This window comes from Varroa destructor, unplaced genomic scaffold, assembly GCF_002443255.2.
Source record: "Varroa destructor unplaced genomic scaffold, Vdes_3.0 BEIS01000001.1, whole genome shotgun sequence".
NCBI lineage: Eukaryota > Metazoa > Arthropoda > Arachnida > Mesostigmata > Varroidae > Varroa > Varroa destructor.
The window spans coordinates 42,924,599-42,937,378 of record NW_019211454.1 but is presented as its reverse complement, the minus strand read 5'-3'; the positions used below and the strand labels follow the sequence as shown (position 1 = coordinate 42,937,378).

The following is a 12,780-nucleotide window of genomic DNA, read 5'->3' as shown; positions in this document are numbered from 1 at the left end:
TGACTTGGAGCTGTTAAGTATAATCTTTTCTTAGAAGCAAAAAACTATGTTAATTTATTGTGTATTCATAGCGGATGAGTCTGAAATGTCTCGTTTTGAATGGAATCGTTGATGCATCATATATTGTACTAAGTTTATGCAATTCTGTCATGTGATTTTTGCTTAATCGCAGTCTCTCTAAACTGATGCGCACGCGGAAATAGTATGTTTCATTTTTTTTTATTTAATTAAAACTTTTAAACTATATAGGATTTACTTAGATTTATTTAAATATTAAAAAAGGATTTAATTAAAGTATAGAGGACAGTCGGGGTGCTTGTTCACCATGTCAGTTCTACAGGTTATCACCTATTAAGACAATTTTAACAAAGAAAATTAAATAAATTTGCTGTTGGTATGAGGCAGGGGTATTTTTTTAAAATCAACTTTAACGTTGCATATAACCAGTGCGTGTATGTAAGCGTAGGTCCAAGTGATTCAACTGGCCTCTTTCTTTATTTTGTAATTCCATAAGACGTACACATAACAGAAAAATTCGAGAAATTTATTAAGTACCAGTATTCTTGTTCGGTCGATGCCCAATATTTAAATTTCAATATAACTGAGTTATAAAAGCTTTTTTGCATATATTGCTCCCAAGCGATATGAGGAAGCATTTAAATGGTATTTATAAAGATTATATCGAACGGTTAAGAGTGACACTCGTGTACTTCTTGAAGTTCTAACATAACCACGTCACGCTTTTGTTCGTTTGTAAAAACAGCCAGTAAACTCGTCATTCGCAACGACTCCATTTAACATGTTAATCAGGTGAGGCCCTAGGATCATTAAATTTATGAAGTTCTGCATAAAACACCCAGATCGTTTTTTTACTCATTTGTGACGTCGTTTTTGCTCGTTTATACGTTGGGAAACTCACATTTTGCAATTCCACGAAAGCCACATCACGTATATGTGACATACATCGAGGATTCGGGAGCTAGCTACCTGCTAAAATCTTTTGATTTAGAGCTCCATCAAACCAGATAGCCTATCAACATTACGTATTCCTGCGCTTTTCTGCAGAGTCCAGCAAGATAGAGATAGACTTCTAGTACTGCTGAAAGTAACAGTGTTGCCAGCAGCAGATGATAAACCAGCTATCGCCTATATGTCGCGCCAAATGATCCCATCGCCTTGTGTAAAGACTGTACTACATATATCGTGCATGTGGAATACGTAGCAAATGTCACAGCCGGGAAACTAGAAGAAAGATAGAGATTCTGCGATATTTCTCGCCGCATAGATAGCTATACGGGGGCAAGCCTGTACAGCAACAAGGTTCATCATCCCGTTGGCCGTAGTCAGGGCAACCCGATGCGACGGGCCAAGTTGGGCTGTCCGCCGGCGCTTCCGCTCAAGATAGGTTGCTTTGCTGTTGTCGCAATAGGCAGACGCCGCTTTTACCTGCCTGAGCATTATCCCTTCTTGTCGCTCGGTGAAAGCCGTTGCTGCTTCAACCGGTGTCGGTTGAAACCCAGAGGCACAGCCATCGATGGTAAGGGACGAGAAGGAGAATCGGGCGCCGAGGATGGTCTGTGTACGCATTGCAGTGGGTTATCCGCTTTGAGGCTCGCTGCTAGCGCTATGACTAAGACTGTAGCGGTATCCGATACCTTTTCTCGTTCTATTGTATTATGCATTCAGCCGCATCATGTCAGCAAAGGACTGCTGCCACTGCTGCTTCTCCCGTTTTTCCCCGTTCGCGAACGCCGCCATTCCAGCCCTCAGACAACCAGCGAGGCTGGGCAGACGCGATGGTGGGCTGCATAGAGCGGATATACAAGCGGATCGTTCCGGCAAAGCGCTACCCCAGTTTCGTTCCTGGGGTGGCAAAAGGGCCGATGCATTGTACGCCAACGCGGCTGTTGAAGCAGGGACTAGGAAAGAAACTGGGCCAGTCAGAAGAAAGGTGTTCTATATAGTCCTCTTGTAGAGTCTCTTCAAGTCTGTTGCTTACTCCTCTTTATAGCAGTGTCATGCGCGCAGCATATCTTACACTGTGTGTTTAACGACAGCTAGGGTAAATGCAAGTCGGGCTCAAAACTGCTCTAAGGCACCGTTATGCGATAGATAACGTAAGCGAATATAAATAAGTACAGCCTTTTCCTTCTTCTTTTTTTCCGTGTGCGCCATGTGTTACTACGAACTTGCAGAGCATGACTCGATCGTCACTGTGCTTAGCCTACAGGTGTCTACCGGTATGAGCGTAAATGCATGTGAGTATGTGTGTATCTGCATGCATGCGCCGTATCGCCGTCTAGTCAATCTAGTCAACCAGTTTTCCCTCGACCTTAACACCCTATAATCCGGACGTGCGTGAGGTTCTGCAGCTGCGCATTGGCAAGAGCAAAAATGGTGAACTTCTTCTTGCATCTTGTAGCACCAAGCACCTTGTTTCCATAAGTATCAGCCGCCTACGCGAGCCTCAGTCGAATGTAGAGGTGCTGAACGATTCCGACTGTTGAACATTGAAACAGAAGCATTCATTTGGATTAGTGCTTTTTTTCTATATTATAATTGTTACTCCGTTACGATTTACGAACACAATAAAGCTTTCAGATGATTTATATTAATATTCACGACGATGCTGATGGTAACAAAAATAATAATAAGAAGTATATTTTGTATGGGTTCTCATAGTTAGATTCTTGCACGATAAACATGCATGAGCTACATAATCCTAACCATTGTAAGATAATATGCTGTAAAAGCATAGCATTAACTCTCATTCACACTTATGATCTACCCGAGCTATCCTATTTGTCGATGTTTTTGGCAGGGAAAGAAGTCGAAAACGATCAGCTCAGATAAAGAAGCCTACCTGAACTGCAGAGCTTACTTTTGTTTGGCTTCGTGCTTATTTATCTATCTCGATTTCTTTTTCCCACTGGAAAAAAACTTCTTCCGCTCGACGAATGTCAAGAAGGTACCTTCAATCTGTGATTTTTCTACTACTATTATATATTATTTTATTGAAGTTGATGCAATGCTGAAAGAACGGCCGGCAAGCGACTTGTATAAATCTAGTCGGAAAAATATATCTGAGTGCTCTTAAAAACTCTTTACCAAGGAATATTACACAAAAGCAAATGACGATAATAATAATATGATACACATAGACGTTTGGCAAGATTGCTTTGTATTTTAAATCGGCTTTAAATTTCAATGGATTTACTTGTTGATTGTTCGCTTTCGGTTTTGTTTCTGGGCTACGATTACATTTACTATATATAAAAGTGTTTGGTGACAATTTTCTCCGCTCTGTTGGGTCAAAAGATGCATGATATAGTCTATAAATAAAGATACGCATGATACCGGAGCCTCATAACATGGCTAGGGAAAAATACCAACCGTGATGTGGATTGCTCATTTGTCCTTCACGTATATTGACGCTTACTATGTGCCGAGCGGCCTATAAGCCTCTACGGGCTTTGTTTCATGAGGTTCGACGAAGATTCGTTAGAAGCTACAGAGAACAGCGCCAAAAAAAACTTAGTTTTTAATAGTTGCCTTTGCGTATGGCCATTTTTTTCTCGGAGCTGTCAAAAATCACGGCTGGCAAAACCGCTAATGAAAATTGAGGTCGCAAGCATGGTTTTCTTCTGGTTGAGCCTACAACTTCTGCACCTACTACCGGTTCAGCAACAACATCCGATGACTCGTCCGAAAGATTCGCCTCGCACGCTGCCGGAACGTCTTCCGCTCCAAAGCTTGTTGCGTTGCCTACCTAAATTTATGACTACTAGCTCGCTTAGCGTGTACTCCACACGATACCAGCAGCATCACCAGGGTCGCAGAAGCAGCAGCAGCAGCACTGACATAGTTCAGGAGAATAGCTGATGCTACGGCGGTCCTCTCCCCTGTTTCTTTTGGTCCCCTTCACTACGGACCGATACGACTCGTCTAGCAACGGCTGTGGGCACTATTCTATTCGTGGGGGTCTTTTAACTGGCTGACCTACAATACAAAGCCAAAGAACATGGTAGCAAAGAATACAGCGGCAACGACGGCAGCTGCTCGCCGGGGCTGACTGCTCCACGAAAAGCTGCCTGCTGGCCGACACTGTGGCGTAGTGCTTTTCTGGCCGCAGCCGCTAAGAATAGAACTATGCTCGGTATCAATCGTACTAACGGTAGGGGGGTTAAGCGCGCATACGCTATAGGATCACTGTGTGCGCGCAACAGTGGCAGCCGTAGACTGATTCAGTGGCTAGCTTCATTCATGAGTGGCGTCACTCATCTCGACCCCCATCTTTGTGCCCGCCCACATTCAGCAATGGGTAGAGCGGACATCGTCCTATAATGCTGATCTATAGGATGCAAAAGACCCGGAAAATATGGATATGTATATATGTAATATTCGACACTGCATAGCATAAAAGGTGGCCCCAGCGTCAATGTACAGGGATAATGGCGAAGTGCTGAGCATCCACAGAGATATTCTGATCGGCGGCAAAGACAATATAGTTTGATGCCCTACGTATATGTTCCTAAAAAATGGTCTGAACCTCTTGCCTGCTATACTGTAGAGTATATTTTAAAAAGAGGTGTTTCGCTATTATGTCGTTCCGATACAACAGGTTAATTAACATCTCGTAGACTAGTAACTGAGAACAACCATTAATTAAAGTGACGAGATTTTCAAGAGCTTAACTTATAAATAGTGTATTGTACGTCTTCTCAGCAAAGTTTACATTGGATAAAGTTATAAACATTCGATTGTCGTTATATGCCCCCATGTCGGCCGTTTACCACTTAGTCTTTAGAATTTGATGCGACGGGATCAAACTAACCTTGTTTGTTTAGATAGATCTATGAACTAGTATCGACCGATCAAGCGATCTTCGTACAGCTGATGCAAGTTCTTTTAGAGAACGCTATCCGGCTAAGGGAAAAACGAAAAGTACTTAAAGATGATGCTCACAGTAAACATTAACGCTTAAACCGTGTGAATCATGGCACGGAATAAAACTTCTATAGTTCTTCCTGAAAACGACGGCATTATATACGATAGAGGCTATATCGGCCACTGTGTCTTCTCTAGTAAACGAGGACGGATTTATTTTTTAATGCTATCAAACTTTACGAATACTTCAGATGCAAGCGAGTGCGGTCCGCTACTACAATTAACGATTGTCTTTCTTTGACTAAACCTAAAAAAGATGAAGCTATATGGGAGAGATATATAGGTATTTTTTTGTATCACTTCGAACGTTTTTTTGCATAAATAAAAACGCCGCCTTATTATTCTACTATAGTTTTGCTTGTCCGAAAGCTACGCTTTCAAAGGTAAATTAAAAACAAGCTACATTCTATAAGAGTTCAATTATGTGATCACCCCCAGACCAGAATTAAGCGAAAATCTATGGGCAGATGTTAGTAATACATACGAAATTGCATGCGGTCGACACAAATTTTATAGAAAAAAATTGAAAGAATAAAGCGATTTCAATTCAACTTAATGGGAGCGCATTTATATGAATATATGCTAAGTTAAACTACGACGTCGTGGTTTCGCGTTTCTTGTACCATGTCTCGTTATTGGCAAATCCGGTCAGACGTGTTTTTTTTTGCACAGAACTTCTGATCATTTTTCGCAATGCATCGTTCGGATACAGAAACTATGTTGGCACGTATATGACGTACAGCATCGTGACATCATCCATAACTGCGTCTAGTCCTACTTATTATTTTTACGTATTCGGGCATTATTAGTGCCATCTTTTCAAAAGAATGCAATCCGTGGTTGTGCCAATGTTTGGTTTATGGACAAGCCGGCCTCATACCACACGCGCGACAGAACTTCATACCATATTTTTAACTTGCCAAACTTAGTAGGAAAGACATCTTCCTTTTAGTTACTAACTTCTTCGCCTCATATCATTTAGCCCCAGCAATGGCATAGATATACATAATTGATATCTTCTCAAAAACGAACGATTGTAGTGTGACTCAGTATGGCCATATAATAATCTTCTACAAACCTTGTTCTCAACAATAGCTTTAAGACAACTCCGACCTGCACAGTGTTAGCCTTATATAGTTTTCCTCTCCAGATTCAAGAGACAGCCTTTTTAATTTGCTAACTTAACAACTATTTCACATGCAAACGACGTATGAATTGTTTGATGTGACTTGACGGAAAGTTATGTAACTTTATAGAACAGTAATTGAACTTAGATAGTTTCAGAAATAACTCAGTTTGGATTATTTTTGTTTTTCTCTGAGTGCATCTTATATGTGCTGGCGTGTATTTGAAAGCGCCACAGCGCACAAGAAGGTTCGCAAATGTTTTTCTAACAAAAAAAGTAAACTTAGCACTTCAACGTTTTAAAAGCATTTCAATCTACAGACGCCTTCTAAGCAAAATGTCTCTGGTTTCGTCTTGTTTTGTCCCTTTTCAATATGTACGCTACTGTTTGAGCGAGTATTTAGAGAACTACAAACAAAAAAAGGATCCGACACGCTAAGTCACCTTCAAACATCTTAGGCTCGACTAAGGTTCTACAAATTTATGAAGCTTCCAAACAGTCTGCAGCATTCCGTACAATTCTACCTTCAGTAACAATTCTGGCTATAAACGTACATCGCAGTATATAGGCCGCAGTATAGTTCACACTCTATTTTGAGGCACTTTCCCCATTTAACTTGTATGGTAATCTGTACCGGTGGAAGATCTAATTCATTGTTCTGCTTCATCTAAATAAATCCTGCCCGAGTTCCGACACTTACACTTAACCAGTAATGCGATTATGCCGCAGCAGCTATTCAGGGCAGCGGCGCTGCCAAGCAAGTAACGAAACCTCAGAAGAGATGGTTTACGTAAAGCAAAAGCTAAACGGGCCAACGTTTTCACGTATATGGATTATTTCCTAGAGCAGTGACAGTGTTAGTTTTGAGGTTTCCCATTCAAACTCTCCAACAGCGACAGCGGTAACATTAGTCGCAGCACCAGCACGAGGCGTGCCTTCGAGAAGAAACCTGAAGGCTTGTAGTCTAAAGACGCTAGTGCTATGTACCGCTAGTCGTGTAGGAGTGACGCTGAGAATGACCAAAGGTGGCGTATCAGCATGTACTTTTTTATATGTTTCGAACAGAGCCAACAAAAGTGCTATCTTAGCACATGCCCTACGTGTCCGCTTAGTAAACCTGCCAGGATTGTACTCGTTGCGTCTACACATTCGACTACATTTTTCTCAGAAGTTTTCACAAATCAATATTGTTCCACTACTGTTAGGTGAATTATAGAACTATATAAATGGAAAATAAATCAAAACAGCTACTCTAACGGGTTTCTACTAAATTTATTTTGAATTTCCCTCGAACGTTAACCTTTCGTAGACTTGGTTGTCGTTTGCATACAAATACAATTCGATTGTGTGTCTGAAGTTACAGAGCTTCTGCCGTTCACACTGTTTAGCCTCTCCCATCGCACATCGAACTTCACGGTGAGTTACTAACGTGGGGTTTCCTAGCAAAGTTTAATAAGTTAAGAATCTACATTCAATGTCTTAGCCATCGTATATGGGACATCGTAGGCTTATTGATCGGACCTGAACTCGAAACGTGTCTGCCATTTACTGAATTATTAATTGACTGATACATTATGTGTGCAAGCGACAACAAGAGCTGCGGAATATGTACGCTGCCCGGAGAAGCTTAGCGCTGATGAAGATTGTGTGCATGACGTTTCACCGGCTATAGATGTTCACGGTTTGGAATCTCCTTGTATTACTGGATTGTATTTAAAGCTGCTCAATTTGGCTAGAACCTTTTGGAGGTTCCCTATGTGTAACGGGTTACCGTCTCGCTAAAGTACTTAATCACCGCACTATAGAATACGTACGCTGTGAAAGTGATCAAACTTATGAGATGTATTACTAAATATCACCTACTCAACTCATTCAAAAAAATCTGATAACAATTTCTTAGAATGGGGCATATTTTAGATTGTTCGAAAAATGGCCATATTGGAAAACATTGTGTTAGTCTCCCACAATGGTTTCCAGTGTTATTTAGGACGTCGTTATAACATGGGTACGCCGTTAGCTGCAGAGACTCGCTCGGGTGTCATACAGGTATTTCTAAGCATTACCCATTGAAGAATTGAGTTCTATATGGCAGTCATATAAGCTTACCTATTTACGACTACTGTTATGATTTTATTATCTCACACTCAACACAACCGACTGAGGTCACTTTTTACTGCGGGAAACTCATAGTCGTTAACTGTTTACCTATTGGAGTCATGTTGATCGTTAGTTGCTCGCTCCTGGAAAGGAACACGGTGAGAAAATCGGCAATCGTCTGACATATTTGGATGGACAGATACCGTTTCTAAGCTGATGTCCGCCACGCGCAAATGCAACAATTAAAGATACATTTACCGTAGAAATAACGTCTGTATAAATTGTGGTATTTATGGCTGATTTGATTTGCATAGTGCCGTTAGCCAGAACCCGCCATTATGCGTAAAGACATTCTGAAGGGCATCTCTCAACTATCAGACGTACATTGCTCTGGGATAGTTAATCTGTTTGACTAGCAGCGAAGCTGGATGAATGACCCTTTTGATCCTGGTCGGTACCCCGAGCAGGTCGACCACTAAGCCAAAGATGACGTTAAATTAGAAAACCCCGACACTCGTGCAGCCGCGTTACTGATAGCTCGCACTGGGCGCAAGTTATGCAAACCAAAGGCAATTGCAGTATACGCCGATGTGTCTTCATAAGGAGCATTGCCCCCTTTTCTCTAAGGACCCCTCTGTGTAAATATCAAATACTGCTAGCCGAACGGTCCGAGACCATATTTTGTGACCTCGTCAGACATGGTCGGTTCGTTTTTCCCAAATACGAACGCCGTAATGCAAGAGCGCTAACGTTTCGAAAAATTCAGAAAATACTTAGCTTTACGGTCTGGGGTTTTGCTGAGTTTGCCTTTTTTTCTCCTCTGTTCGGTGCGCGGTGCTCGAAACCCAATCACGTGTCGAAAACTAAAACCCGCCTTCAGAAAGCTACAGCAGCACAGTGGTTCTCAGTGACTTTGAACTTAAGACGCGAACAAACGCGAATCATTCGGAGACGTGTGGTTGCGTCAGACTAGTTTAACACGAAAAGGCTAAAACTGTTGAGGCCTGGCGATTCTCCGTACGCGTATTATGACACAGTCCATTGACGTGACATTATAAAATGGCATATATACTCACCTTAGATATAGCTGGCTGATAGGGGAAGCAGTAAGAATGGGTTGTTGGCCTATCCCTGTGGAAGGATCGGCCGGCTTGAATGAACGCGCTCAATTGCTGTTCTGTATCAGGTAATTGCTGAAGACTGATTGCCATTTCCAACTATCCTATTTGCTGATACAGACACAGGTTTACGCACTGCAGCCCACGGAGCTGCAGAGATTACAGAGTTTGCCCGTCATTTTGTGAGACGATAAAGGAAGGATATAACATAGTAGTTACTTCCGCCCGCCACAACCATAAACTAAAGTAATTGTCGCGTCGCACTTATAATACGCGCAGCATCTACATAAAAAAAAGCATCTCACTAAGGCAAATAGCGCTAAATGTTTGCCCTGTGCGAACCTAATCTGTCTGCTCGGTTTATTGGCACTGAACGCAAACTTTATCTAGGAACTTTTAGAAAGGCCACATGGCAATCAAAGTATCTACCCAGCGGAGCCACCTCCGTAGCCCGACCTGCAAATATAGCGGTGATCACTCACGAAGTCCAAGGACGTTTATCTCTTTGTACACGTTAACACTGTTTGTAAGTGGAAATGTGTTCATCTGCATGTGTTCGCCTTAGCCCGTGACGAATCGAGTCCGATTCGAGAATCCGTCTTCAAAGTAGCACGTGACGGTATTGTTGCTCTACTAAAGGCGTTCATCTCGCCCGATTACTTAACGCTGCCAAGATAAGGGCAGACACATTGCCGCAAGCTGCACACAGTTCCAGCACGCAAGACTGTTTGTGCTTACCGTAGTCGTTATTTTGACAGAATTCGCTTATCAAATGGTCGAAGCATGAGAACTAAAGGAAGACGCTCTCTCACAAATGAAGGTCTTATTTACCGACCACTAGAATCTAAAGGTAAACGCCGAACGATACGGATAGAAACGAAGCCAGCTATGCAAACGCTAACGTTCTCAACGGTTACACAAAAACAATATGACAATGTACAGCTAGTTATAGAATGATCACTGACAGGGCTTTAAAGCGTTCTCGGCTAGTCAAGATGTGAAATGTTACTTTAAGGGGCATTCTATTTATTCTAATAGTTTTGATTTTGTGTTAATACGAAGCTGAACGTACGAATGCTGACGGAAGACTGTAGCTTGAGATAGTCAAGCGAATTAAATTTGATTTATTAACACGCTACATTCAAGCAGTACTTTATTAGCTCCCTTGCCGTAATGGTGGCTAGAGTACTTATGTATATATAAAAAGTGTAAGTTCTAACTAGCTCAGATGAAAAATGAATGAAAATCAGAGCGAAATTAAAACGCTTACTGGAAAATGAAACACTACATAGGTAAACCCAACAGGTATGTTAGCCACACTAAACTATAATATAGACCTAAATGTCATTAAAAAACAGCGATTTTTTGTACTATTTAGAACTTCTTCGCGTAGATACCCCAACCATGACCAATAGTTCCTAGGCCACAATAGGAACCTACTTCGACTATACAATAATTCACAAATGTTATTATGCACTCGTTGACAAGGCTGTTATTATGAACTGCTTGACAAGGTAAAATACAGTGGCATTAAATAATTGAAAAAACTTCCTAATCCTTGGTTAACGGTAAAACCAAATACTTCGCGTTTGCAAGCCTTTTATCCTACCGATCACACCCATACGGCATGCGACATTTATCTTGCAATATTATTGCTTATGCGTATGTAGCTCTGTCTGCTTGGTGTGTGATACTGTGTACCAAGAAGAAGGAGATCGAGCCAATAAAGCCGTTTATCACTCGCACGACGCACAAGGCTTGTCGTGGTGCAGAGGATGCACAAAGGAAAAAGTGCGTTGCGCATTTTAAATTCATTTTTCAAGCACAAAATCCTCTCGTTTCCCAAATATTCCCCATCATGTTCGTGTCCCCGCCGCTCCCCATATATATTTGACATACAACGCCCCGTTTTTGCTGGGCGGGAACCGTCCCATCGAAGAGCCGCTAAATAAATCAGCGGACTTCTTTCTCCTCCACAAAGACCAAATACAAAGGGAAGGGGGATAAGAAGGAGAGGAAAAGAAAGCGAAAGCAAGGAAGAGAGCTAGCGTAAGATGCGGTAAGGAAACGGAAGACAAAAGTGAAATGGGAACATCCTGACGTGTGCTGCGCTTCTGTGCTGAGGCGTCGTGTGCTAGCCGTATTTGGCGTAGCTAGCGCCTCAATGCTGTGGTCCATCGTTTATGGTTCGCGCCGCTCTGCTACTGCCGGATGAACAAAGAGTAGCCTTGCCGAACATAGCGCCGTTTCTCTAATAGCTTCTGAGCTGAGCTTGTTAAAGGCAGAACGTCGAGATGACCATTTTTTTCTTTGATCCTTTTCTTCCTCTTCCTCGAACTCGTGGTAAACGCTTCGTTCTCTGACCGGCTTCTAAGTAGGATAGTGACGGCGGCTATTGCGTAAGTGTGGCAAGTGACTTGTCATCTGCTGTTTTCAAGGCACGTAGTTTCGATGTCGGTGTCATCTGGGTCCTTTTTTGGTCCCCCGCCGTTCCTTCTGACTCTCTGGTCTATCGGCACCTGATAGAAAAATGGCAAAAGACGCAGAAGATTAGTAAGATTTGCAAACGACAAAGCATCCCTCCTCGTCATGACAGCTAGCTCTGCTCGCTACGGCACGTATCATATACATAAAGTAAATATTCGAGCCTATTGTAAAGCCAGACATCGGAGAAAGCTCGATGTAGAGTGAAGCTGTTCAGCAATACTTTCGAGGTGGCCCATTAAAGGATACGGCATATAGACTTCAATAAGGCATACATTATGGCAGATAAGAAGGCAATTTGTTAACTTATGACTGCAATTGACTTACCGAATAAAAGGGTTGTACGTATCTTTTACTCATTATTCATTCAAGGAACTTCATTGGTACAGCGCTTTATTTCGTGTAAGTATGCGATAAATTATGCACATGTTATAAATAACATCTTGTTTTCCTTTGATAAACAGATGGCATTAGAATATAGCTAATAGAGCTCATCGTATGTATTGTGTGCGAATAGAGATTGAATAAGGTTTGTTGATCTTGCTTAACTTCGCTTCGTCCGGCAGCTCTTCTGCGGTTCACCGAAATTCAATTCACTTAGTTGTTGCAGTAATGCATGACGAGCATAGTACAAAGAAACTGAGATGAATTAGAAGTGAACCTGCTGGCCAGAGTTCTATACGTATACCTATGCGATATGTCCGGCCCGCGTTATCTGGGGTTGAGATGAAAACAGACATACTTCTTGTTTTGCCCCCATCAGCTCGATTGTTGACTAGGGGCAAGCCCAGACTCTTCATCGGATTGCTAGGATCGACGGTGAAGTGTTGGCCCACTGAATCGGGTATGTTAGCAGCTGCTGAAAACGAGGCTGCTGTGGACAACGAAGAGAGGAGAAAAGAGAAAAAAGTTGCGGTCGGTAGAGAATCCGACTCGGCTAGCTTTCGTAAAACTACCAAGAAGAAAAGCCACCTAATATTCGTGCATTTCTGCGGGCAAGAACTTAAT

The 12,780-nt window shown here is 42.1% G+C and overlaps 1 long non-coding RNA gene across 1 annotated transcript; it reads right to left on the bottom strand.

Moving 5' to 3' along the window:
• Positions 1-284: 284 nt before the first annotated feature.
• Positions 285-9,504, bottom strand: LOC147758670 (uncharacterized). Its single transcript, XR_015330264.1, has 2 exons — positions 9,247-9,504; positions 285-2,500 (listed from the first exon to the last, which is right to left on the bottom strand). It is a non-coding gene; the product is annotated as an uncharacterized LOC147758670 (long non-coding RNA).
• Positions 9,505-12,780: the final 3,276 nt, after the last annotated feature.